Source organism: Triturus cristatus, chromosome 4_1 (genome assembly GCF_964204655.1).
Source record: "Triturus cristatus chromosome 4_1, aTriCri1.1, whole genome shotgun sequence".
Taxonomy (NCBI): Eukaryota; Metazoa; Chordata; class Amphibia; order Caudata; family Salamandridae; genus Triturus; species Triturus cristatus.
In genome coordinates this window covers 338,254,776-338,279,067 of record NC_140585.1, presented here as the reverse complement: position 1 = coordinate 338,279,067, position 24,292 = coordinate 338,254,776, and the positions used below count along the sequence as shown (strand labels likewise).

The window sequence follows — 24,292 nt, the reverse complement described above, 5'->3', positions numbered from 1 at the left end:
AGCACCAAGGAAACGCAAGAAACGAAGGAGAGGGCATGGAACTACGATCTGGTGCCAGAGTCAAGGAACCACACCAACGGAAGTGAAAGCGACCCAGCAACCATAATCAATGTGACAAAACTGTAACTAATGGATGAGGAGAAGAATATACTTTCATTAGGACTGTCCTATTGCATGAGAACCAACTTTGACTACAGCCAAACTCGTATAGACTTTTTAAAATTTTTCAGAATGTTAAAATTGTTAAAATTCCTCCATAATAGATTGGAACAACCAACAGTAAGACAACTAGATTCGGGAGTGGCCTCCAACCTAGAATTCAGAGATTTGAATCTTCCGCATGAAATAAATCTATTAGCGAGGGAATGTGAGGAAATGGGCCTACCAGATTGTGTAGGAGAGACTGCTGGAATGTTAGGGTTGGACATTTACGATAGTATTAAAACACCATTTAAACCCAAATCTGTTCTTGTCCCCAATGTACCAAAAGACTCGATTGACGTTTTCACTGAGTTGGTAGTGAAAGATCTGAAAGCATTATCCATTTAAACGAGTGAGGGATTCCTGAGGGGAGCAATCAATATGACAAAAAATATGGCCTAGCTGTGAACACGATCAAAAGCAGGAAGGACATAGTAGTACGTCAATCTGACAAGGGGGTAATGTGGTTCTATGGCCCCTCAGCATGTACAATGAAGAAGCAATGCTCCAGTTAAGAGACACTAGATGTTACCAAAACGTTCCTCACAGTAATCTGTTAGAGGTAAAGAACAAGTATCATAAAGATCTAGCCAGGTGGAGAGGTTTAGGAATGTTCTCACAGGAAGAGTACCTATACTTGAAGGTAGATAACCCAGTAACACCCATTTTGTACCTCATTCCAAAAATTCATAAGAATGCAGAGGTCCCTCCTGGAAGGCCTATTATCTCAGCTATAGGCAGTTTATTTGAACCCACATCCAGATTTCTTGATCACTTTCTACAGAGTTTGTTAAAGAACTCCCAGCTTATATACAGGATACAAGGGACTTCCTGCGGAAGATTTAGAACATTTCATGGAGGGATCCATTCCTCCTTATCCCGCTTGACGTTACATCATTTTATACCAGCATTATCCATGAGGACGGGCTGAGAGCAATGAGGCATTACCTAAACATACGACCAATAACACTATATCAACACTCGGGGATGCTAGTTGAGATGGGAAGGCTATGTCTGGAGAACAACTTCTTCATGTATGGTAATTATACGTACAAACAGATGATCGGGACAGCCATGGGCACCTGCTTCACCCCCAGCTATGCTAATTTGGATATGGGCTGGTGGAAGAAGTTGGTTCTCCGTGTCAAACATGCCAGGGAATGGAAGAATAACATTATCATATGGACGAGATTCATTGATGGCCTCTTTCTAGTGTGGCAGGGCACCAAGGAATCGGCTGAACAGTTTGTTCTGGAGTTAAACAATAATTCACTGAATTTGTCATTCACTGATACAATCAGTAGGACACAAGTCTGCTTCTTGGACCTGGAAGTCTATGTGAAAGATAAAACATTACACACTTGCACTTACAGGAAACCAACGGCAGGGAACTCCATATTACATGCTAGGAGTTCCCACCCCCAGAAACTAAAGAACAGCATACCATACGTAGAACACCTCAGAATAAAAAGAAATTGTAGCGAGGCATCAACTCTGACAGGAGCCCAAAATGATCTCACCTATAGATTTACTCAGAGAGGGTATAGTCATCAAGTATTGAACCAAGCGGTGACCAAGGTGAGCAAGATTACAAAAAACACATTATTGTATCCAAATGAGAATATTGGAGTGGGCAACAAGACTAATAAAAATGAGACACGCAGGATTACTGGGTAAAATGCCTACCATGGCAGGGTGAGAGACTGCCCAAGTAGACACTGGTACTTAGTGAAAAGAGACCCAATACTTAATGCTTTAACTTCCCTTAAGCCACTAATCACCTTCAGGAAAGCAAGTTCTATGAGACAGGATCTGGTAAGTAGCAGCCCAGAGGTTGGGACTGCTGAAGGTTGGTTGAAAGCCAATCCTGGTTTCTACAAATGTTCATGGCATGGCATGTAAGATTGGGGGCAACACAAAACAAGTCATGTCTCCCCTGATGAAAAGCCCATGGAACATCAGAAACTTCCTGAACTGTAAAAGTGATTATACAGTATACATATTACAATGCACCTGCCAGAAAGCCTATGTGGGAAGTACCATACACATGGCACATCTGAGAATACTGCAACACTTGAGGGCAGTTAAGAACAATGATAGGAGCTACCGTGTGGCTAGGCACCTTAATGAAGTACATGGGGGAAATGTCAATTATCTTGTATACTTTGCAATTGATCAGGTAGCTAAAATGAGAAGAGGTGGCAATCGTGAGCAAAGGTTGCGAAAGCTAGAGTCAAGGTACATTCTTTTGTTTAACACAAAAATCCAGTTTGCCCTTAACTCAGAAGAGGACTTATATGTTCATTTAGGATCCTAAATGGTATCCACACTCCCTGTTTTTAATGTGAGGCGGAAACTACACGCCATGAGAATATGAATTGATGAGGTTGAAAGGCAGAGTATATGAAATAATGAATTGCAACTTATTTGTGTTGAATTTTTATGAGATCAGGAATGACGGAGAACTGTAAAGTATTGAAGTAAATGTAACTCATACTTAAAGGAGATTACCACATGTTTGTTCTCCCTTATATTAGATAGGAGAAATAATCTGGTCACATATTGATGTGATTTAGTGAATTAATTACAAATTAAGTAGTGACTAGATTTGATATTGTTTTGTACGTGCACTAGAGTGAACTTGAAGCACTTTTTATCATGTAAGGGAACAGTATAAATTCTAATCAACAGCATTGCACTCTACAATCTAAAAATCATACCCACATGGGCATACCAGTTGTAGTGTATATTTGCATTGTTCCTCAAATAAGTGTTGAGTCCATAGCATCTATAAGCTATAGAGAGTGAGCAGTATAAGCCACTTGGTTTGATATATTCACTTAATTTCACACTGGTTAATTAAGCTCTAGGAGGTAGAATCACACTCACACTTTACTTTGAAGCTCGATGTGAGGCTCAAACAACAAGAGCAGCATTGTGGCAAGCAGCTCTAGGGTTCTTGGAAGAGTGTTTCGCGCTTAGGCACTTCATTCACAATCTTCTACTAACTTGGGGACTTCTGAGATTTTAAGATTGATCCCGGGCCATTCCATTGATCTAAGCAATTCAGAGTGTTTGTGCTATAAAAATTGTGTAGCGGATTGCACTCGCACTTTAAGTCGAAAAGAACTGACAACCTCATCAGTGTGTTATATTGTATGAATGTCAAGCAATTGAAACAATATATAACAATACATTTTATTTATTTTATTTTATTTTGTAATTGATGAATTTAAATCAAGCATTTATTTATATTATTGTTTTGAACTTCTGATGTGGGAAGATTTATCAGTTGTAAAGATATCCCCGCATGAGCAGCTCTTATTAAGTCTTTTGTTATTGGCTGCCAAAATAGGACAGCATGTGACCTCTAGTTCCAGTATTTGAATGTAACAATGTAGCAACACTCGTTGTGTGAGCAAGGCAGTGATGCCCAAATGAGTAACGGTGATAAAATAAAACACAGAAGAAATCTTTGAAAGTCGTGTCCCTCTGTTGGTGTCTTGTCCCTATCGGGGGAATTGGACATGGTATTTATATATATATATATATATATATATATGTGTGTGTGTGTGTGTGTCAAAGTTTAAAGGGACGTCATATTTAGGTGAAAATGTCAGTTAAACATACAAGTTACACTTTCTTGAAATATCTATGACTGGTGAATGTTCGTTTTTTTTGTTTTTTCAGTTAATTTCTTTTTAATGCAAATTAAGATATTATCACCATACCTAACTATAGCATCACTTTAACCTTTGTTTTTTTCAGTGAATGTCTAGGGTTTTTTAAATGTAAACTCATATTTTACTACCCTATGTAACACCAATTCCCAGACCACGTACGGCCTTTGGTCATGCATTGCATGGGTTTGGCGGCAGTCCAGGCTCTGCATTCAACTCCCCTCAGGCAGCCCACCCCACACAGGCTATGCACGGCATAGGGTTGGCTGCAGGGCCTGGTGCCCAAAAACCCAAAGGCTAGTTACTGTGCCCAACCTTCATGCACAGCAGAGGTTTGGTTCAGGGCCTGGTGTCCACACCCCTATGTGTGCACACGCCTGATTATGTGATGTTATAAACTGTGACATTTAAATATAGGCAGAACTGCTGATTTTGTCAAAGGGTCTGAACATCAAATTTTGAAAGCGAGCCCGTTGGCTTTATGAAGGGGTAAGCATATCAACATATATAAAAGCACCAGTAATCATAATTAAATCTATATTTTATTAATGCACACAGTGCAATGTTTAATAAAAGTGATTGTCAAAAAAACATTTAGAATAAAGTTCTATAAAAAAATCAGTATATCTGAGTCTTTCTTTTAACATTTTTCAGCCCAAAAATTCAGCTTAAAGGCTCTGCACGCCAGCTTAAGAGCATTGATTCCAGCTGAAGATCATAGAGCTCCAGCTAAGAGTAATAAAAAAAATATGATAAAATCTCCTGGAGGCATGAATTTAATGACGCAGAATACTCACTGTTTTTGTAATGGTGCTGAGGTGCTGTTGCACTTCCTGCAGCCCCCATACTGTTAAAAATGCTTTGTGGTGTCCCGCCTCTTCACCTTGGGTACAACCAGCCTAAATAAAATCATTAAAAGACCTTGCAGGGCATCATGGGGTATTCCTTGCTTGAAGCAGTGAATAATAAATGAGCGGCTGCTGCAGCTAATTTATAATTCATTTACTCCGTTCTTTATTAATTTTTGGGTGTCCCGGTGCCTACCCGTTACACTCACATCTTTCATTTTTGATGGGGGCCACAGTCATTGGGGGCCCCCAAGGACAGAAGCTGGAATCTTTATTTTTATTTAATTCTTTTAAATAGTGGGGTGGCCCGATGCCCATCCAGGGCACACCATAGCATTTTTTTTGTAGGGAGCTGTGGAGTGACCCACAGTGCCCCCACGGCTCCCCAACCTCCTTTCAAGCAGCCCCATGGGCCATGCAGAAGTTGGCTACTTTATGCCTTTTTTTTTCTTACAAAATAGTTTGGTTCCCGGGGTCGTGAAATGACTCGGGGAGGGGGGCAGCAGCACACACTCCAAGTATGCTTATGGGCACCCGGGGAATGGGGTCCGCTGGGCCTTGTAGAGGCTTGGGTAGGGGCTGAATGCCCCCTCCCCTATATTTTAAAGGTGGCCCGGGGGATGGGGTCACCGGGGCCTCAAAGAGGCTCAGGGAGGGGGACACCATTACTCCCTAACCTTAATTTAGATATTGGCCCAGGGGCATGGGGTCCCCAGGGCCTAAGGGAGGCTCAGGGAAGGGATGACGTATGCCCCCGCCCCTAAAGAATACAATGCGGCATCCTCTAGGGCCCTAGCCCACCCCACTTTTTTATCACAGATTTGCTGATCCACCACAAATTCACAGTAAAATTGAAAAGAAAATCATTTTTGGCCCCATGGGCAGTCTTTCTGGGACACCCAAACCAGGACTGGGGATGCAGGGTATCCCTACTCTGTACCTTTTTTTTCTTCCAAAACGTTTTTTCAGGCATGGGGACTCTAGTCCTGAGTCCTAAAATGATGCCATCACATCCGTGTGCATGTGGTGGTAGCCATTCAGATCTTATCTCAAGATCTGTTGGCACTGCGGATCCTCTGCAGCATGAAATATCTATATTTTCTTAGCCTTAATTTCTCAAAAACTACTGAACGAGATTACACCAAATCACAATTTCTGTCCTATTTCAGACACATTTGTCCCACAGCCAATTGAGGTTCCTCCCCGTGATGGGCCAAGGAGGAGGCATAAACCCTTATTTAGGGATGGGCCCCATCCCTGAGGTCCCTTTGTTCCCATCCCTGTGGCCCCTTTATTTATTTTTTTTTCAACATATTTTTATTGACATTTTATATTTAAGACATTTATACATACAAATTATTTAGGTAGTAACTGTAACGTCCATAATTAGTGCTGAAGCATTACCCAAACATGACAGTCATGGATTACACCGCCGCACCCACCGTTATCGTTCCAGGTGTGTTCCACCCCCTCCGATTTATGTCTACCATTCAGTGTTTATTGCATCCAGCTTTCCCATGACAATTATCTACCACAATTGTACGGTCCCATCTCGGTAGGTGGCTCCAGCCACAGACCGTGCTTGGCCATGTCGTCATCATCAACAGCTCTTATTTTGAAACATTCAAACAAATAACAAAACTGTGTGCAGAGGCTGGTCTTAGAGCATCTCATTCCAGGGAAGTCATTGGTCAATAACAATGTCGAGCTACAAACTTCAAAATGTACCTACTTCTCAGGGGGGCCCTACTTCCGCCATTGGCCTGCATCTGGTTCCATTCCTGCCACTCAACCAGAGGTCTATATATACCCTCTTTGGTATGTATGTGTTTTTTGTCTGTCCCTCCCGGTGTGGGGGCCTGCTCATTATAGTACGGTATGGGTCACCCGCTGTCCTCCTCAGTGCCCCCTCCGATGTCCTGCTCATGCTCTAGGTTCTCCCAGATTGTCAGGGTCTCCCTCCAAAGGTCCGCTATGGGTCGCTTCCGAATGTTTCTCGATTCCTCCCAGCTTAGGGCTCTACCCTCTGCACCGGCCCACCCAATGATGTCCCGATTCCAGCTGGCCAGTTGCGGCCCAAAGGTGGATTACCACTCTAGAACTATCCATTTGGCCAATCCCAGCGCCAGATCAAATAATCGATTCCCCACCTTCTTTTTAGCCAGTCGCGGGAAAAGGCCAAGTAAGCAGACTTCTATCGTGGTGGCTAAGTCCCTCCCCAACACCACCTTAATCTTGGCTAGTATCCCTTCCCAATAGGCACGAAGGATATCGCAGCTCCAAGTCATGTGCAAAAATCCTGCATCTGCCTGCTTGCACCTCAGGCAGCCCCTCACCTCTCCGCCATACATAACGTTGAGTCAGTGTGGAGTCATATAGACCATGTATGTAATTAAATTGCGCATACTTGAGCTTAGTGTTCCTAGATATCTTCTTGGGGGACCGAATTCTTCTTATTGACTCGCAGGCCTGATAGAGTCTCAAACTGCTCCAACAGTGAAAGGGCAGTGACAGTGCCCGTTGCCTCTGTCTGCAAATAAAACAACAAATCATCAGTGTACAAGGAAATCGTGTGCCACCGTCCCCCCAGTCGGAGACGAGGCCCCTTTGTTTTGATGTCGACCCTCGGGGATGGGGCCCTCCCGTAAATATGGTTTCATGCCTTACTCCCACCCGGGAGTTTTTTCTGCAGCAGCACAGGCGCTCCCACTTTTTAAAACGTTTTTGCTGCTGATTAGTGGATACTCGTGAATACAGAGCAATTTGAAAAAACAAATGTTTTTTTACCCAGGCAGGGTCCCACTGGGACTGCCACTCCCCCCTCCCCGGGCTCCCCACCTGGCCTAGGGGGTCATGGTATCCCTATCGTGCCCCCTTGTATCTTTTTTAACCTTTTTCCTAGACTCGGAACTGAGTCCCATGTTCTAAGATGGCTGCTGCCACACGTTTGTTGACTTGGTGGCAGCCAATCAGGTGCTAGCTTGAATTAGCCATGCACTGCTAATTGCCCCATATACTACATCACTCATGACATTTTCTATGGCATCATAGATAATATAATTGCAACATTTGCAATGGAATTATTGATGAGAAAAGTGCATGGCATGGGAGTGAGTTTTTAGTTAGCTCAGGCTATGAGTTATAGTTACTTGAGATAACTATAACTGGTGAATTTCAGTGGTTTTGTTCATTTAAAACAGTATGTTTTAACTGACCTTTATGCCTAAGTATAACTTCCCATTAACCCATGTTTCGTTCAGTGAATATACATGTAGCCAGTTTTAATTATAGAAGTAAATACCTAAGTACAGTGGAAGGTGTGGTGAATCCACAAACAAACCACAAATATGCTCTAAATTCCATTATGTCAGAAACGGAAATATGTGGAAAGGATATAATCTGAGGAAAAGTAAACGTGTGCGGACCAGTGTTGTACATATGTATGTGCTATAGTGTAACTATGAAAATGGGACACGTTAAGAGCTAAGTAAGAGGAGCAACAACCAACAAACAAGATGAAAAACAATCCTGGAAACCTAAGTGGGTTCGAAATTGGTGTATTTCAATACATTATGTACACACACACACACACACACACACACACAAACACACACATGCACATTTACAGAGGTATCTCTAGCAATAGTGTATGATTACATCTAGAAAATGTAGTAATAATGTATGCATGTATTTATCAAATGTGATCAAAAAGGCTGAATGTAAGTATGTAATGGTGATCTACATGTTTGTAGATCCTAACATTATATCCACAAAACTTTATCGAGTTAGAAATGTTTTATTTGATTTTAAAAACAAATTCATGGATCACCTCCTACTCAATTAATCTAGCAACATAATACCAAAAGATACAATTGCAATTTTTGAAAATAAGTATTAAAGCCAGTAGTGTAAAGCAAAAATATTATAACATGTGTTCCAATAATTATATTGTAAGAAAGTAAATTGGATTTGTAGATAAGTTTAGTATGGAAATCGTTTTAAACGTTAATTATAGCAGTGATTTAAATGGGGCGAACATCCTCTCAAGTGTTGATCATTCACATGTGCTTTGCAGGGTATTTCCCACACTGAAGTTCGCATATAACAGCTGGGTAATAAAGAGTAAGTGGTGCATAAGGCGTGGGAAAGTTCATTAACTTGCACAACATTCAAGGGCAGATGTAAGGCAGGGAAATATTCGTAGTAAAAATATTTACAGAAAAGAAAAAAGTGTAGTTACGAGTTTGACAGATTCCACATGGGAGGTTAGAAAAATATGTATAAATCAGCACTGCAAGGGACTTAAACTCACATGTGTCTGGGTACATGATGACAAGTGTGCTGTACTTGGGACTGGAATCTGTGGGAATACCTAAACCCTCATAGGGGACGACCATGCATAGGGCCAAAGAACCAGCATAAGTCTGTCTTCTATTGCTTTTACGAACCACCCCAAATACACTGAAAGCAAACGGCCTCCATACGCGACCCTTCTGGCCTTTCCTTTACATTGCAACGCGTTAGACTCATGTGGTCTCCAGTTTAGCCTTTCCCCTGCAGTTATTCCCCTGTGCCTGAACTCTGTCTTTTTACATCCCTTTCAAAAGGCCAATATTCCTGAAGTCTGCGCCTTGTAAGCAATGAGGGGAGGGCCTTAGTCAGCACTTAACCTCTTCAGTGCCCATGACGAGCTGGACTCGTCATGGGCCGCGGTAGCGCTGTGCCCATGACGAGTCCAGCTCGTCATAGACCCCGCCCGCTAATGCAACGGCCGGCACAGGGCGGGGAAAGGGGCGGGCACTGAAGGGGTTAAGGTCTGAACGCTCATTGACCATTCTTTCCCCGGTTCCCAAAGAGGACGTACTGCAAGATTTCCCCTCACGTCAAGCCAGGCATCCCAGCATCCTCTGCCCCTTCAATGCCCCCTCTACTACCCCCTTCCCCCCACCTATCCTTCGCTGGTAGATTGTATGTGGTAAATGGTTTCTCATTGTTTGTGGCCACGAAGGAAGGAGGATGGGTTGAGATGACATGGCACACCCCCACGGAAATGTTGTTACCTGGTGCATGCAGGGGCTTCAAAGCCCAGGTGACCACTAGCCAGCAGAGACATTTTAAGGCATGGGCAAAGTGGGCAATAGCTCGGGGCCGCCAGATGCCAAGGGGACTGCTGGGAAAGTAACCCGTCTCTTTATCTAGCTCATCTCTGTCTGTTTCCATGTCTCTACTTCTCTTCTCTCTTCCTACCTCTTCCTCTGAGTCTCTTTGTTTTTCTCCAGTGGCATCCTAAAGATTTGTGGGGGCCTGAGAAGACATATTTCAAATGTTTTTGTAGTAAGACTGTTTCTGAATGTTAGTTAGGTATTTTGTGGGCTTTGAATAGCATGAAAAAAAGTAAGTACATTTCGAAGTTGTTATGGACAGGGGGGACCCAAAATATGTATTGACTGGGGGCCCAAAACTTCTTATAACAACTCTGCTGGCCAGCCCTCTTAGCACTCTTCAGCTCTCCTGTCATCCAACACCTACTTAGTCACTGCACTTACAGATCGTATGAAGATGTAAGACAGCTGTGGTAGGTGCAGGTAGTGTGGTGTTTTGTGTATGTGGTTTTTGTTTGAGTGTATGAGGGTTGTCCCACAATACCTTTCTGGTATCGCAGTACCAAATTCAAAAGAGTGCTGAAAAACATAAAGGTAATGATTATAACATATAGAAGAAGTGCTGGCAGGTCTGGAGTAGACTGCTAGCATTTTGGCCATGTCGTTGCCTATTTTGTTTTGTCATGTTCAGGGCCGGACAGGCCTATTATTCCACCGGGCATTTACCCCATGGGTGGAGCCTTTGGAGGCTGGTTTTGAAAGCCCAGCCACTCTTGGTGCTTCTTTCGCTTTCCCCAGCTCCACAGGAGGTAATTGCAACCTGCCCCGGAAAGACTTCAAGTAAGAGGGAAAGAGAGGGAACCAGGAAGCAAAGTAGAGAGAAAGTGATCAGAGAGGGAGGAGAGAAGGAGAGAGAGGAGAGAGAGAGGAGAAAAGGAGGGACAGAGATTAAAAGAAAAGAGAGATTGCATGAGGAGACGGAGGGAGTGGGGCTTGTTTGAGCATTTATGGCAGTGCTGTGTTGGGTACATTGGCGAAAACTAAAAATATATATCAAAAAAGCACACACTGCCATACTAGTCATTTGGAAATTAAAAGATCTTCTTGGTGTGCAGATGTGATCTTGTGATAATGCAGAATTCCATTACTCACAGTGAAGTATGCCAATTGTTGCAGTGGAATGACCCAATGGGGCAGATAGAAGAAAAATGTGAATTATACAATATTAAACTGATTAACTGATGAGGGCGGACTGAAAGTCCCTATAAGCAAGTACATAATATACAGTTGTAGTAAAAATCTAAAGGTCTTGGCCAACACCAGAACTTAAAAAGAGAGGGGCATATTCTCAAGAACGTGTGCTAACCATCGCAAAAGTTACTTAACGCAACCCTCAACATCGCAGTCTATCGCGTGAAATTTACGCCGTGTTAACCAAGTATTTACAATACGGCGGTACCATGCGATAGTCACCAGATAACGCGTCAAATGGGCGCGTTAAAACCAATGCCACGCCGCAAAGATGCGAAACACAAACGCAAGAAAAGCTGCGATGAGGCCAAGCGTGATACAAAAAGCTGCGAAAACCAGCCACAGGCCTGCAAATACCACATGTCTGGCGGAAAAATGGACTATAAAAGAAAGAAAAAAAAAATACCAAAACCAATTCAAACTGCGTAGCACAATGGATGCACCCGGACCAAGTGCAGAGGACAAGCCGAACTCCACAAGCCCCACGGAGGACCAGCTAGGAACCCCGTGTCCGTGGAAGGGCAAGGAGAAGCGTAAGAGGAAGACAGGGTTCAGTCCGTAGGAAGACCGGATCATCGTCCCGGAGGTGATAGAAACCCATCAACAACTGTTCGGCATCTCCACTGTAGCACTGGCAACTCAAACGGAAATATGGCAGGCCATCGTCATCAACGTCAATGCAGTCGGAGTGTTGAGGAGGTCAATGGGGGAGATCAAGAGGCGCTGGCATGATATGAAAAGGCAGACCAAACAAAAACTCACCAAAAACAGGAAGGCAGCACCAGCGAATGGAGGTGGGAGTCCTGCGACACAGGAGGAGCTGGAAGAGCTGGAGAAAATGGTGGCCACAGTCAGCAGTTTGGAGACGGTGGCAGGATTTGGGGCCCTGGACACAGCTCGATACGACCTGACCCAACAGCAACAGGGTGAGTAACGACCAGGGACTGGGGGTACGGCGGGAGATGGGCACAATGGCACACATGCACAATTATGTGTAGCACACTGCACACCCACAATGAATGTGGAACATGTCCCTGATAGCCTTGGCACACTGCAGCACGCATAGAAACACCAAGTAGGTCCCCGTCCGCAATGTGCACAAAGGGGGCCTCCCTATCACCAATATCACAACCTGCCCATGCACATGTGCTGAATCCAGCAAAGCAGCGGCTCTGTGAGCCACACTGACTATTCAAGTGACACTGCATGCCCGATAGCATGGCAGCAGCCAAAAACATGACATGGTTCACGAATCGACATGGAGGTGGCCCAGTGCGGATCACATCCGTAAAGGACCAGGTCACACTCTGACATATCCACGTGGACTCACAACCCATGCCGTACAATACACGCAGCAGACAAACAATGCACCAGGCCACAAAATCTGTCCCAGAGCATATATGAGCCATGTCGCAAACAAATCAGCCCCTTAAGCACACAATTCAAAGGCACCCCGCCTCAAAGGGAGAAAGGTACACAAAATCAGAGCTGCAGGGGCAACTCCCCCACCATGCAACACACACACATAGCAATCACAGAACATCAGCAATGACGGCAATGTGGTACAAAGTGGAACACCAAGACCACAGGACAGAGCGCACAACAGGTCCCGCCTGTGCGTAGTAACTGTCCACTCACATCTGACAGGGCCTGACACTGTGTGATGATAATGTTCGGGTACTACCACACATCCGTCATGTAGTTGAAAAACACACTGACTGCCATCAAATAGCCAGCTCCACAAAACAGTCACAATGTACATTGGCATGCAGTCTGAATGTAAACATCTGTAAATCTTCAACATACATGTTAACCTGCATCTCCCCTTTAGATTGCAGAGGGACAAACACCACCTCCTGCAGAGCACACCACACTTCTCATCATTGATGATGAAGAGGACAACCTGCACATATGTCAAGACACCCTCCAACAGATAATGGACAACCTCCGCACCCCATCCCCAGGAGAAGGCAGGCCAGCAGCCTCGAGGTGACCCCACCACCTGCACAGACCACACAGCAGGTAACATACACCACCACGGCTGTCTCCCAGGACCCCCGACCAATACATGGAATTCCAACGGCGTGTGTTGGGTTGCCAGGTGGAGTTGGCAGATCAGCTGCGGGTGAGTTTTGAGCTCGTGGCTGCCAAACTCGATGCCATACGTGGGTGTATGAGTCCCATCAGGGACCACGTACAGTCCCCATCGGACACCCCCTGTCTGCACCATGCTCCACCACAGACCTTGGCTGACCTCGCTGCGGCCATTAATCGGATATAAGAACTGTCTGGCCAGACAGGCACCAGCGATGACAGCACAGAGTTGGCACAGATGCAGAGGTCAATGGAGACCATGGAGCAGAAGCAGGCTGAAAGTATGACTGCCACGGCTGGACACCAGCAAGTAGTAGCTGGGAACTTCAATGCCCTGCAGTTCATCATCTTGCCATTGCTGCCACTGAGCCTGTCCCAGATGACTGCAGCGGGAACATCGACACACACAGCTCCGACCCCTGATGTGTCAGTGGCACACAGTGATGCAGCCCCATCACCTTCGCAGTCTGATGTGTCAGTGGCACACAGTGATGCAGCCATTACCCCGCCACACACACCGGACACAGAACGGGTATCAGGGAAGTAAGATGGGGATGGGAATTACTGTGTGAGGAAGGAGGCAGTAGCATCCATCATCACCAGATGGCCTTTCCCTGCCTGGTTCTGACCTATGCATCATGCCCAGGGACAATACCTTCCACTGACCCCCGGAACACTCTGCGACATTCCCCCGGAACCCGACACGGACTGCCATATCTTCACTGCTGGACAATAACACCCCAATTCTGCTGCGGACTGCACTCCCCCTCTTCCAAACCACTTTTTAATCCCCAAAGGACTGTTTGGCCCACCACTGGGCTTCCATGTAATGTGGGCTTGGATGGCCATGTACAGCTCCAGCTCCGTCAATCACCAGAATGTGAATAAAACAGTCTAAATCACACAGATGTGTCATGACTATGTTCACTCATGTATGGAAGTAATGCTGGATGTAGGGACAATGATTGCACATGAAGCTACACCCTGGTAACTGACATCTGTGTACATGTTTATCCCTAAGACACATGGCCAATTGGATGACTGTGAAGGTAAATACTAGCTGTGTCCCCATTGCACATCAACAACAATCTAACAACCCACCAACGTAGGCACACTTCCATCTATTGAATAGGGCTGTGTGTGGGAATGACCAAATCGGTAGCAGGCCAGAAGTGGTGTCCTACATCACATGTGACCACCGAATTTCATGTTGCATACCAACCCACACACATCTGTGTGGACACATCCTGTAATTAATCATGACATTGCTCCACATGGTCTGAGTTTGGACACCATACTCACATTGCTGAAGTAACGTAAGTGCACAGGTCGGCCAGCAACTATCCCAAAACAAGGTGGAGGTGTAAAAATGGACCCACCCCCATTTTACATGCATCAGTCAGTTCCTCCCTGTGTAGGGACGATGCTCATTGTGGCACACGAGAAGACAATCTAATCAACACTCATCCCAGTTAGACACCAGTGGAGTTGCATAGACTTTATTTGCATGTGCGTGTCAGTACGGACGGGGCAATGGCCACAACAGACGGGGCATGCTTAAGATACTTACACGCAGCATGGGAACATATCGAGGTGCAGTAAATGGTGAGGCAAAAATGGACATCAATCATCACGGATGGCAACAGTTTCAGTCCACCTTGCCGTGCTTGACGAGTCATGTGTTGTTTGGCGTCTGCCCATTGCCCCGTGTGAGGGGGCACGACTCACTGCCCATGGGGTCTGCATAGTGCTGTGCCACCGGAGTGCGCCGACTATCTGCTCTGCTGACAGTGATCAGGTGAAAGGGTCTGACAGGTTCACATTTCGTGCTACATTGCCATGTGTGTACTTTCCCCCCAGCAGTGTGTCTGAATTAGTAACATTGCCAAACAACGCTGTGTTGCTCCGGGCATGGACCTGCATCACCTTGCACAGGTGTGTGTACACACACGTAGTTCCATGTACATGCATCCTTAGTCCTGACAAAGGCAGACATGTCCTCTGTTGTGGTGGGATATGTGAGCATTCCCCATGATGCAATAAGGTGTTGGGATCTGTGCTGTGGGAGAAAATCCAATGTGGCTGCAGGAAAGTAGTTGCTCGTCCATGAATGCCCGCACAGCTTCAAGTGCACTGTGTTCTAATAGTACGTCGTTGTCATGTTCAAGGAACACCAGGGTGAGCCAATCCATTTACACGTCCGGGCAGGTGTGCTCAGCCCACGCCGTTTCACCAATCTGCAACACAGCCCAATAGCGGAGCACCTCGATGTGGTCACTGCACACGAGGAATTGTGCAATATCCCATGCACAAATGCCAACACATACGCAGTATTTCAAGGCATCTCATGCACGGCTGTCTCGGTTACACTCCTGTTCGTGATCCAACAGGGGGCGCACACACAAGCCATAGTCCTATTCATCTATGGTTGTGTTAGATAGGCAGACATCCATGGGACACTTGAATGTGCGTGTTCAGCAGTGGAACCAGGGCTCGACGCAGGTGACGTAGGCAAGGCGGAAGCTCAGCCGGTAACTGATCCGCAGCACTGCCAGTGGCAATGCGCCCAGTAAATGCAGCATACGTACACGGTACTGTTCCACGTGACGGGGGTTGTGCATATGCCCGGGATGGCCTGCCATTGCGTTGGTGCGTCTTGTGGAACCGGCACTCTTCTGAATTGCGGCAGTTGTGTGGAGGATATGCCACAGCTCTGAGCAATGATTCAAATGTGTGTGCAACGCTGGGGAGAATGGGTTGCTGTTTCCGTGAGTGTCAAGGGAATCCCATGCGGGGGTACCTCAGGCAGGCGCTTCTGTGTGTGGGGTGTGGATAAGTTGGATAGTTCATTTGCGCAATGCATGGTGTGGGAGTCGTCCCCATCTGCCATGGCATCTCTCTCAGGGTGTTCCAGCCGCGTTCTGGACCAAGGTCAGAGGTGCAGGTACCCTCCCGCCTTCTGTGTTGGAACAAAGGAGCTTTCCTCCCTGATGTTTTTCTGACTACTAGTTGCGTTTTCGGGATGTAATTTGGCTTTGGCACTGAGATTGAGACAAGGCCTTGGGCTCATGGTGTACCGATGGCGAGACACACACACAACTTGGCCGGTGGAGCCAGGTGCCCGAGAGGCCTTTAGCTGCTTGTGCAATCTCACTCCGTCTCTCTTCCTCGCTCTCTCCCTCTCTCTCTCCCTCTATTTCCTTTGTTGGGCGCATGGCACACCTTCTTCTCTTGGATTTTGTCTTCCAGGCTGTGTCCTACAGGTTATTCCTGTGAGTACCCGCTAGGACTCATCCGAATGGTTGTTTTGGCTTTTGTTTGAATGGTGTTTTGTGTTGGTCATTGCATTGCTGTATGACTGATTCTCCATTGTCTGGCCACGCATGTATGTTGATTTTCCTGCTTGTGCGACATCATGCTAATTATTTTGTTTTGGGATTCGTTGTGTTGGTGTGCAGTTTCTTTGTCCGGGGTGGGGACCCAGAGGTGGGGGAGTTGCGGGCCTGGGTGTGATGTCAGTGGGTGTTGTGGCCCTCTTGGGTGTCCGTGCTGCATGGGCAGTTGCTCGGAGGCATCTGTTGTTCTTCATGCGTGGCTATGGGCTGTGCTCCATTGTCTGGTGCCGGTTGTGGTCCGACTTTGCACCAGGTCAGAGCAGGTGTTAATTTCCAGGTGCTAACGTGCCTCATCGCATGTTTTGTGTTCTTATCGCTGATCTGGCTGGTCGTTGAGAATGTTGCGGAGTGATGTTGTCGCTGCTGTTTGCTCGGGAACGCCTACTCTGCATCTCAGTAGCGATAGTTGCCGGGGTCATCCGTGGCGATGTTTGTTGCGGATGCTAACACCGGAAAAGTGGTGCTGTCGGCTGTTTGCACCGGCTTGTGAATGGGACGGTAAAGTTATCACGACTTTGGCTGCGATAAAGTGCCGATAACTCGGCGATAGCTCCTTGAGAATATGGCCCAGAGGCTTTAAAATATAAATATGTGTACTTCAATTAAACGGTGGGGTCTGTGTCTGAAATGAGCAGCGCACAAGGGCACTATCTTACTGAAAAAAATTAAAAGAGACCCAGAAGTTTGATAAACCTAAGGAGCAATAGGGGAACAACAAATAAAAACAATAGTGAAGGAGCAGGACATCTTCATGAGAGATGTATTTAAGAAGGTTTCAGGCAGGCAAGAGTTGTTGGAATGCAGGAGTAACATCAGAGACCATATAAGGCCTTTGTGCCAAGAGGAAAGGAGTGAAACACTATCTAATAGAGCAAATATATCTTCGTATCTTCTGTAAAAATAGGAAATTTATATTGACTCAAGGTATTCCCTTTCTCTTTTGCAAAGAGAGGGAAATTATTTTATCAATTGGTACTTCCTCTCCTGCTGGGAATTTGTCTGATCCCACCTGTTCCAAGCTTCCGACTTCCCATTTTTTCTTGTAAGTGTCCTTTATTTGTCCATGGCAAGGGAATAAATCTGACAAGAAACAATTCATAATCATGTAAAAAAAGAGGGGAGTGATTCATAATTGTGTCCAACAGAGTGCGAAGGATTCATAGTTGTGAACACAGGAATGAGGCCAAAGGGGAAAATCATTATTCTGTATATAGGAAAGACGCGAAGAGAGGGGAGGAATGATTCATGATCGTGTACAAGGAAATGAGGGAGCAGTTTATTACACCTGGGCATGTAGAGATGTCACCTGCGTGCATCCAAAGACCCACATTACCCGTGGGACAGAATCATCATACAAGGAGGCATCCTGTATGAGGTACAGGGTTCCACGCTTTCTATTGGAAAGCTGCACCCCTGGGGTTTCCGGAGATGGTTCTGAAGTTCCCCACACAGTGATAAGGGACAGCTCAGATTTAACAAGTTCTGCACTCTGATCTGGAAATATATTCACTCACCTCCTCACCCCAGTGATATGGAGATCCATTCCATAGACTCGGAGGGATGTGGAGCTGGAGTGCCTGAAAAGCAGTGAACCTATAGATCCAGTCCATTTGGATTTTAGATCCTTGACACCAGGTAGGAGTGGAATGGAGAACCTACTTGTGATTAGCAATAACTTGACCATTTATGTCCACGCTTTCCCTAGAGTGCTCTAAAAGCCATTCTCATTTGCCAACGGCATCTAAATTCTACCTTCTTCATACAGTACGGGTGTCCAACCGGACTACACTCTTACTAGGGCTGGATCTATCACGTCAGACTAATGCTTGATCCGCTAGAGGGAAGGAAGGCAGAACCCCTGATCAGCTACAAGGTGGCACTCAGAATAAATGTTTTAGCAGGAAAATACGAGACATACTAAGCAATCAGAAGACAACGCACACACTCAAGTTGTGCCAGCATTTCATTTTTTTCATTCATGCCTATTTCTGTAACAAGAGCAAGCTTGAAGGCTTGGCTTCCTACAACCTTCAGGTTTGATTTGAAGTTGAGGACGTAAGCGTGAGAACAAGGTTACAGAATGCATGGATTCTTATCCTTATGTTGGAGTTCTAACGTTTTACGGCATTTGAGTGTACAAGTTTTACAGGGCAGTGGGCACATAATAGTTAAGATTTTACACACAAATCACCTATCTTGTGGGACAGCAGGTAGGATGTCGATAAGAGGGGCCAGTGTGGGGTATGGATCCATGGAGAAAGGTGTTTCCACCATCCAGATGCAAGAGTAGAAGGGCTTGAACAGCAGTTCTGAAGTCCCCTTCTAAAGAAAATGGTTTCACTTTCTTCAGCAGAGAGAGCTGGTACCAAGCTGCCTTTGTTTTTTGGCAATGTGTTCCTTGAGGATGAGTTTGGTGTCCAGGGTAAATCCCAGTGCAGAGATTCAGCATGCAACCATATATAGTCTGTTGTATGGAGTTCTACTTCAGTCATGCTTCATAATGATGTGCTCTCTTGATTGCTTCAGGGACCGAGCTAGGTTCTGAGAAGGGGTGTTGAAATTGTGGTCCCTCATATGAAGATATTCTTACAAAGGAACAGCCTTTTCTTTGGCAGCTGTGGACAGCATCTCTTCCCTGCCATGGTCTCCCTGGCTACAGCCATTCTGGCATGCAAAGAGTGCTGGGGACTAGACTGCTCCTTCTACATCTTACAAGCTGCCATGGACTCTTGCTTATGGTCTTAAACTATACAGTTTGACTCTGGTTCACTTCATACCCACTTTACCTTCCTACATGTCTGGCTGAAGATAGATTTTCCATTTCAGATCAATACATGTGACCCCCAGACCATATCTGGTCTCCATTACAATGGAAGAAACGTGCCACCCATCTAGCTAATACTGCAAGTCGCCCATTAATTAATATCAATTTGTGAGCACTAGGTGTGCGGAGCAAAGCATAATAGGATTACTCCCATCTTGCCTTTATCTGCAGCTGTTGCCTCCATGCTCTCTCCAAAGGGTCCCTTATGCAAGCAGGGGCCTTTTTAATTTGAAAAGGATGAAATGCCCTGATATGGCAACTGCTTTCCTACAAGGCCCAAAATTGTCCTCAACGTTGCACTCAAACAGTGGGAAAGAGAATGCAGTCCATGGGAGGAAACCGAGTCCTTGGATCTCCATGATGGGATTATATACTGCTTACTGTACTGTTTCACTAACCATTGCCTCCCTACAGGTGGACCTTAAATTGTGTTTGTTCCATTCATGCTTTCTCAATCTGGTTTCTCCTATAAGACATGAACTGTTAATTTGTCCACATGTGTATCACGCACTTTCAGGTATATACGGCCACGACTATTCCATCTCTCAGGAGAAACATTATCTTTGGTAGTGAAGTATGCTTTTATCATGTAACCAACAGCTGGGTGGAGGATATGGCTCTAACTGGCCTTAGGGCACCATTCTTTCTAATCCTTTTTTCATGACTGAGAGCACCTATCATTCGTTGGACTTGAGCCATGACTAGGAGGATGGTGTATACTCACATATTCACAGATTGACCAAGAGCCTGCACATCTGGTTACACATACACACAATCTAACTGTCACAGTTCAAGAAATTAATGACTTGTATTTTTTCTTATAATTGATTCTGTATGTAGGTGTTATTTGTAAAGGGCAAACCTAGCCAAAGGCAGTGGAGCACTGCACAGGATCAATGGCAAGGATACGGCCAACACGTGATTTGAGAGGTTGAGGACTGTTATTGCATCACTATGTCATGTTCTTTAAACAGGTGTTGATTTGATTTAAGGATTTATAAGGCGCGCGTTTGCCCATGGGCGTCTTGGCGCTGGGTAGATACAGAGAATACCAGGGATTTGTCACGGCTTGGGTCTAACTGGAGGAGAACAGACAGGTTTTTACCTCTTTCCTGAATTACAGCATAGAAAGGCTGTTTTTGATTGTGATTGGGAGAAGGAGCAGGTGTGGCTTCAAATCTTTCCTGAATTAGAGCAGGGATGGTACAGACATGTTTCAGATTTTGAGTGCATTTATGAAAAGGTCCTGTTGCCTTGTTAACTTTCTTTCTCTATAATATGATACTGTGCTGCCTGTGGCTGTGCCAAGACCCAGCAGATATGACAAGTGTATCAACCAAATAGGCAATAGTGCAGGTCCTGACAGCCTGGTAAATAATGCAACTAGTCAATGAGATGGTGCGCGCTGGCAAAGGGAGCTAGTGAAGCTCCACCAGGATGGCAGGGATGGAATCATATTTCTTTAGGTCCCGGAGGCGACATACTGCAGCATGGAGGATTCCCTTAATGGTGGGAGTGTGTGGTTTAGACGTCATGGAGTTGGGTGTGTCCACCATCCAGATGGAAGAGAAAGAGGACTTGAATAGCAGTTCTGAAGTTGTTTTTTGGGAGGAATTCTTTCACTTTCTTCAGTAGAGAATGCTGGTACTATGCTGTCATTGTTTTCTTGTCACCATGTTCTTTGAGGGTGACATTGGTGTCCAGGGTGAATCTAAGTAACTTGGCATTAGGTGAAAACTGGTGTTTAAACCTGTCAATGTTCATGTCTTTGAGCTTGGTTTGAACTATTTTTTTGCTTGATGTTTTCGCAACTACAGGAATTTTATCTTAGTCAAGCATAGCTGTAGGTAGGTGCTGGACATCTAGGACTGCGTGACCTTGCAAGTTGTTTCTAACTTAAAGTCACCAGCGGCCGATTGAGCAAATATAATTTTCTGAGCGCTCAACTTAAGTATTTGGAATATCGGATTGATTTGGGGATTGCCTGACCAAAGAAGGCTCTTGTCTTGTGCTGTGTTTTAGAAGAAGGAGAGATCTCTATCACACAACTCCACAACCACTGCATGATTTATCCAGTCAAGGAACAACTCTTCTTAACTTTTTGACATCGTTCTAACTCCAGGAACGACTGTCCTATTTCCCTCTTGTCCTGAAGAAGACCTGCATTGACAAAACCACATTATTGCTATTGTCAGGGTCGAAACCTCGATGGTTTTAATTGGCCTATCCTTAATAGGTCTCATTGCTCTTAAATTAATGTGGTTTAGTTCTTAGGCTGGAGACACTTGGATGATATTCTGAAATTGGAGTTGTTTTAAAAAATCTTCACTGACAAATATATGTCAATTGTTAGGTCTCGCCTGGCGAACTCAGCGCGAAGCGCTGCTGTCGCCAGCGAGACCTAGTGTTGCAGACTTGCCTCGGAAGTGGGACAGGAGATGGGCACGAGCAGGCTTTGGTGGATTTGAGTTGGTGTACGCGCACGTACAGCCACGCGGTGTGCACATCTCCTGTCCTCTTCTGTCCTGAGCAGCCTCATGCAATTTCATTTTTGTTTTGGCCGCACCATGCACCATTCACGAAGGCGGGGTGGGCTCCCGCTGGACTTCCTGTACTGTGCCTTGGGCACTTTGGCGGCCACCTCCCTGGGACGCACGAGCCGCGCAGCACTCATTAAAGTCCGGCGGTTTTGAAGTCCGCACATGCCGCCACTGGGCGCGAGCCGCAGAACACGCGAAAGTTACAGGTACCGCGCATGCGCGGGCAGCCCTCTCCCTCGCAGGTCTCCTCCCCGGCCCGGATGTGGAGCTGCTTTCTCTTTTGCTTGTTTCCTTTTTTTTCCTCCTTGGCTCTGGATAACAGTCTGATGATGAAAAGTAAAGGCAGCCCCCAATGATTTCCGTTGCCCACCCCCTGCGCACATAAAGCATTGGGTAATGCAGTCAACCACATATCAAGAGGAGGAGGGGGTTCTGATAAAGCTTAGAGATTCCAGACAGCAGCTAAAGGGTCAGCTCTGAACCCAACTGTCAGTGCGAACACTCCCCTGACGCACGACACACAAGCAAGGACGAGAGGAAGGCGTGTGCAGGTACGTGCACACCCATCCATGACACATCCACAGCGAGGGCCCTTGAAGCCCAGTGAAATGGCAATCGTTGCACTAAATAGGAGGAATATGTTATTGTAGCTTGCTTAACATATTTACCCTAAGCGGGTAAAAGGATTATATGAGTTCGCTGTTTAATGATTTTGTAGTTGAATAAATTCAATATTTGATAACTGTATTGAATTGGAAAATGAAATGTAAAAGACATTTTCGGCTATCAGAAAGACCTTATACTATCTGCCTATAAAAGAACTGTAGTGCAGTGCATCTCACAAGCTGGCAGAGCCGGGGCAGAGTCGATGATAGGCCGGGCTGAATGCGTCTGAAAGGTCAGTAGGACTGGCACAGAGTCAGTAAGGCGGAGGTGGAAGTCTTCCTGGCGAGTCAGTGCTTCTCGACGTTATTATACGACGTGCCCAAATAATGTGACGACCACTCCCTGTAAGGAGTGACAGAAGCCGCATTCTTCACAGTGAAATGCATGTAACGCTGCCCCCTGCCGTCTTGTGTCAGGTGACGTCTGCACAGAGCCAAGCCAGCAAAATCGGAGGCTGTGAGAATGCAGACTGAGTCTGCCTGACACCACATCTTTACCTTCAAATGACTCAAAGCAGAAGCTCCGAGATGTATACTGATCTGGCGTACAGCCAGTACTTGTTTGTTTTGACTCTGTGGGAAGAGATTTCATGTCGCACGTGAGGGACTAAAGAGGGGCTCGGGGGGGGGGGGGGGCAACTGGAACCAGCACAGTAACTGGGCGCTGGCTGCACCACCAGAGGGCACCCGGCACACTGAGTGGACCTGGCAAATTAAAATTCACGGCGACTGGATTTTCTCTCCTGGAGCGGGCACAGCGAGAGGGCATTCAGCAACAAGAGCACCTGGCATGATGACTGGACAGCCTGCTGCAGGACAAGGTGTTGCACTGCATCCTGCCCTACTGAGACAGGCAGGGTTTTGGGGACCCTGTGCGACAGGAGCAGCCACCAGGACTAGACTCTACGCCACTTGCAGCGGGCAGCGTGACTGGACTGTGCCCCACAGGAGGCACGTGACATGGCTAAGTCCCTGCAGGCAGAGCCAGTGCAAGGACCACACAGTATGCCACTGGAGCAGGCTCGGCGTTTGAACGCGGAGACCCGTGTAGTGCAGAAGCCTGGCACCTCTTGAAAGCATTATTAACCTACAGATGTTTTGTGTTCCGGCTACGGAAGCCCCAGAGGATCGCTCATTAGGCGGCCCAAGTACAGAGCATTGATTCTAAAGCCGGGCGACGTTGTGATTAGGCAACAAGGCTTTTGCCTAGAAAACCTGTTAGCAGTGGTGGGCTGTAGGGGTGTTTTAGGAGTCAAGTGGCCCGTCTGGTGCTCTGTTGAAGACACAGTCCAACACCTGACGACCATTTTCACAACCCCGGATGTGCAGTCCAGTCTCAGGCAGGCCCCACACCCTTCTGCTGCAGTGCTTCGTGTTGGAGATGTCCCTGCTACAACAACAAGCATTTGCAATGCAACAGGTCTCGCATTTACGCGAGTTTGAGCTATTGGCATTGTAAATGACAATGCTTTTTCTTTATTTTTTGTTTTTGAGACATAAATAAAACGTATTGCCATTTACAATGCTAAAAGCTTAAACTTGTGTAAATGCGAGACCCATTGCATTGCAAATGCTTGTTTTTTGCTGTCACTTATAGGTCATACACACTGATCTTGTCACATATGCACTTTATTCACCTTGTCACTGTAAATATCAATCACTTGCGCCGTTTCATTAAATGAATGATTAGAC

General features: G+C 45.9%; 1 protein-coding gene across 1 annotated transcript in view; it reads left to right on the top strand.

Annotated features, from left to right (window-relative positions):
* Window positions 1-24,292, top strand: part of LOC146854913 (potassium voltage-gated channel subfamily KQT member 1-like) — a 1,174,161-nt gene that overhangs the window by 1,147,388 nt on the left and 2,481 nt on the right. The window lies entirely within an intron of this gene.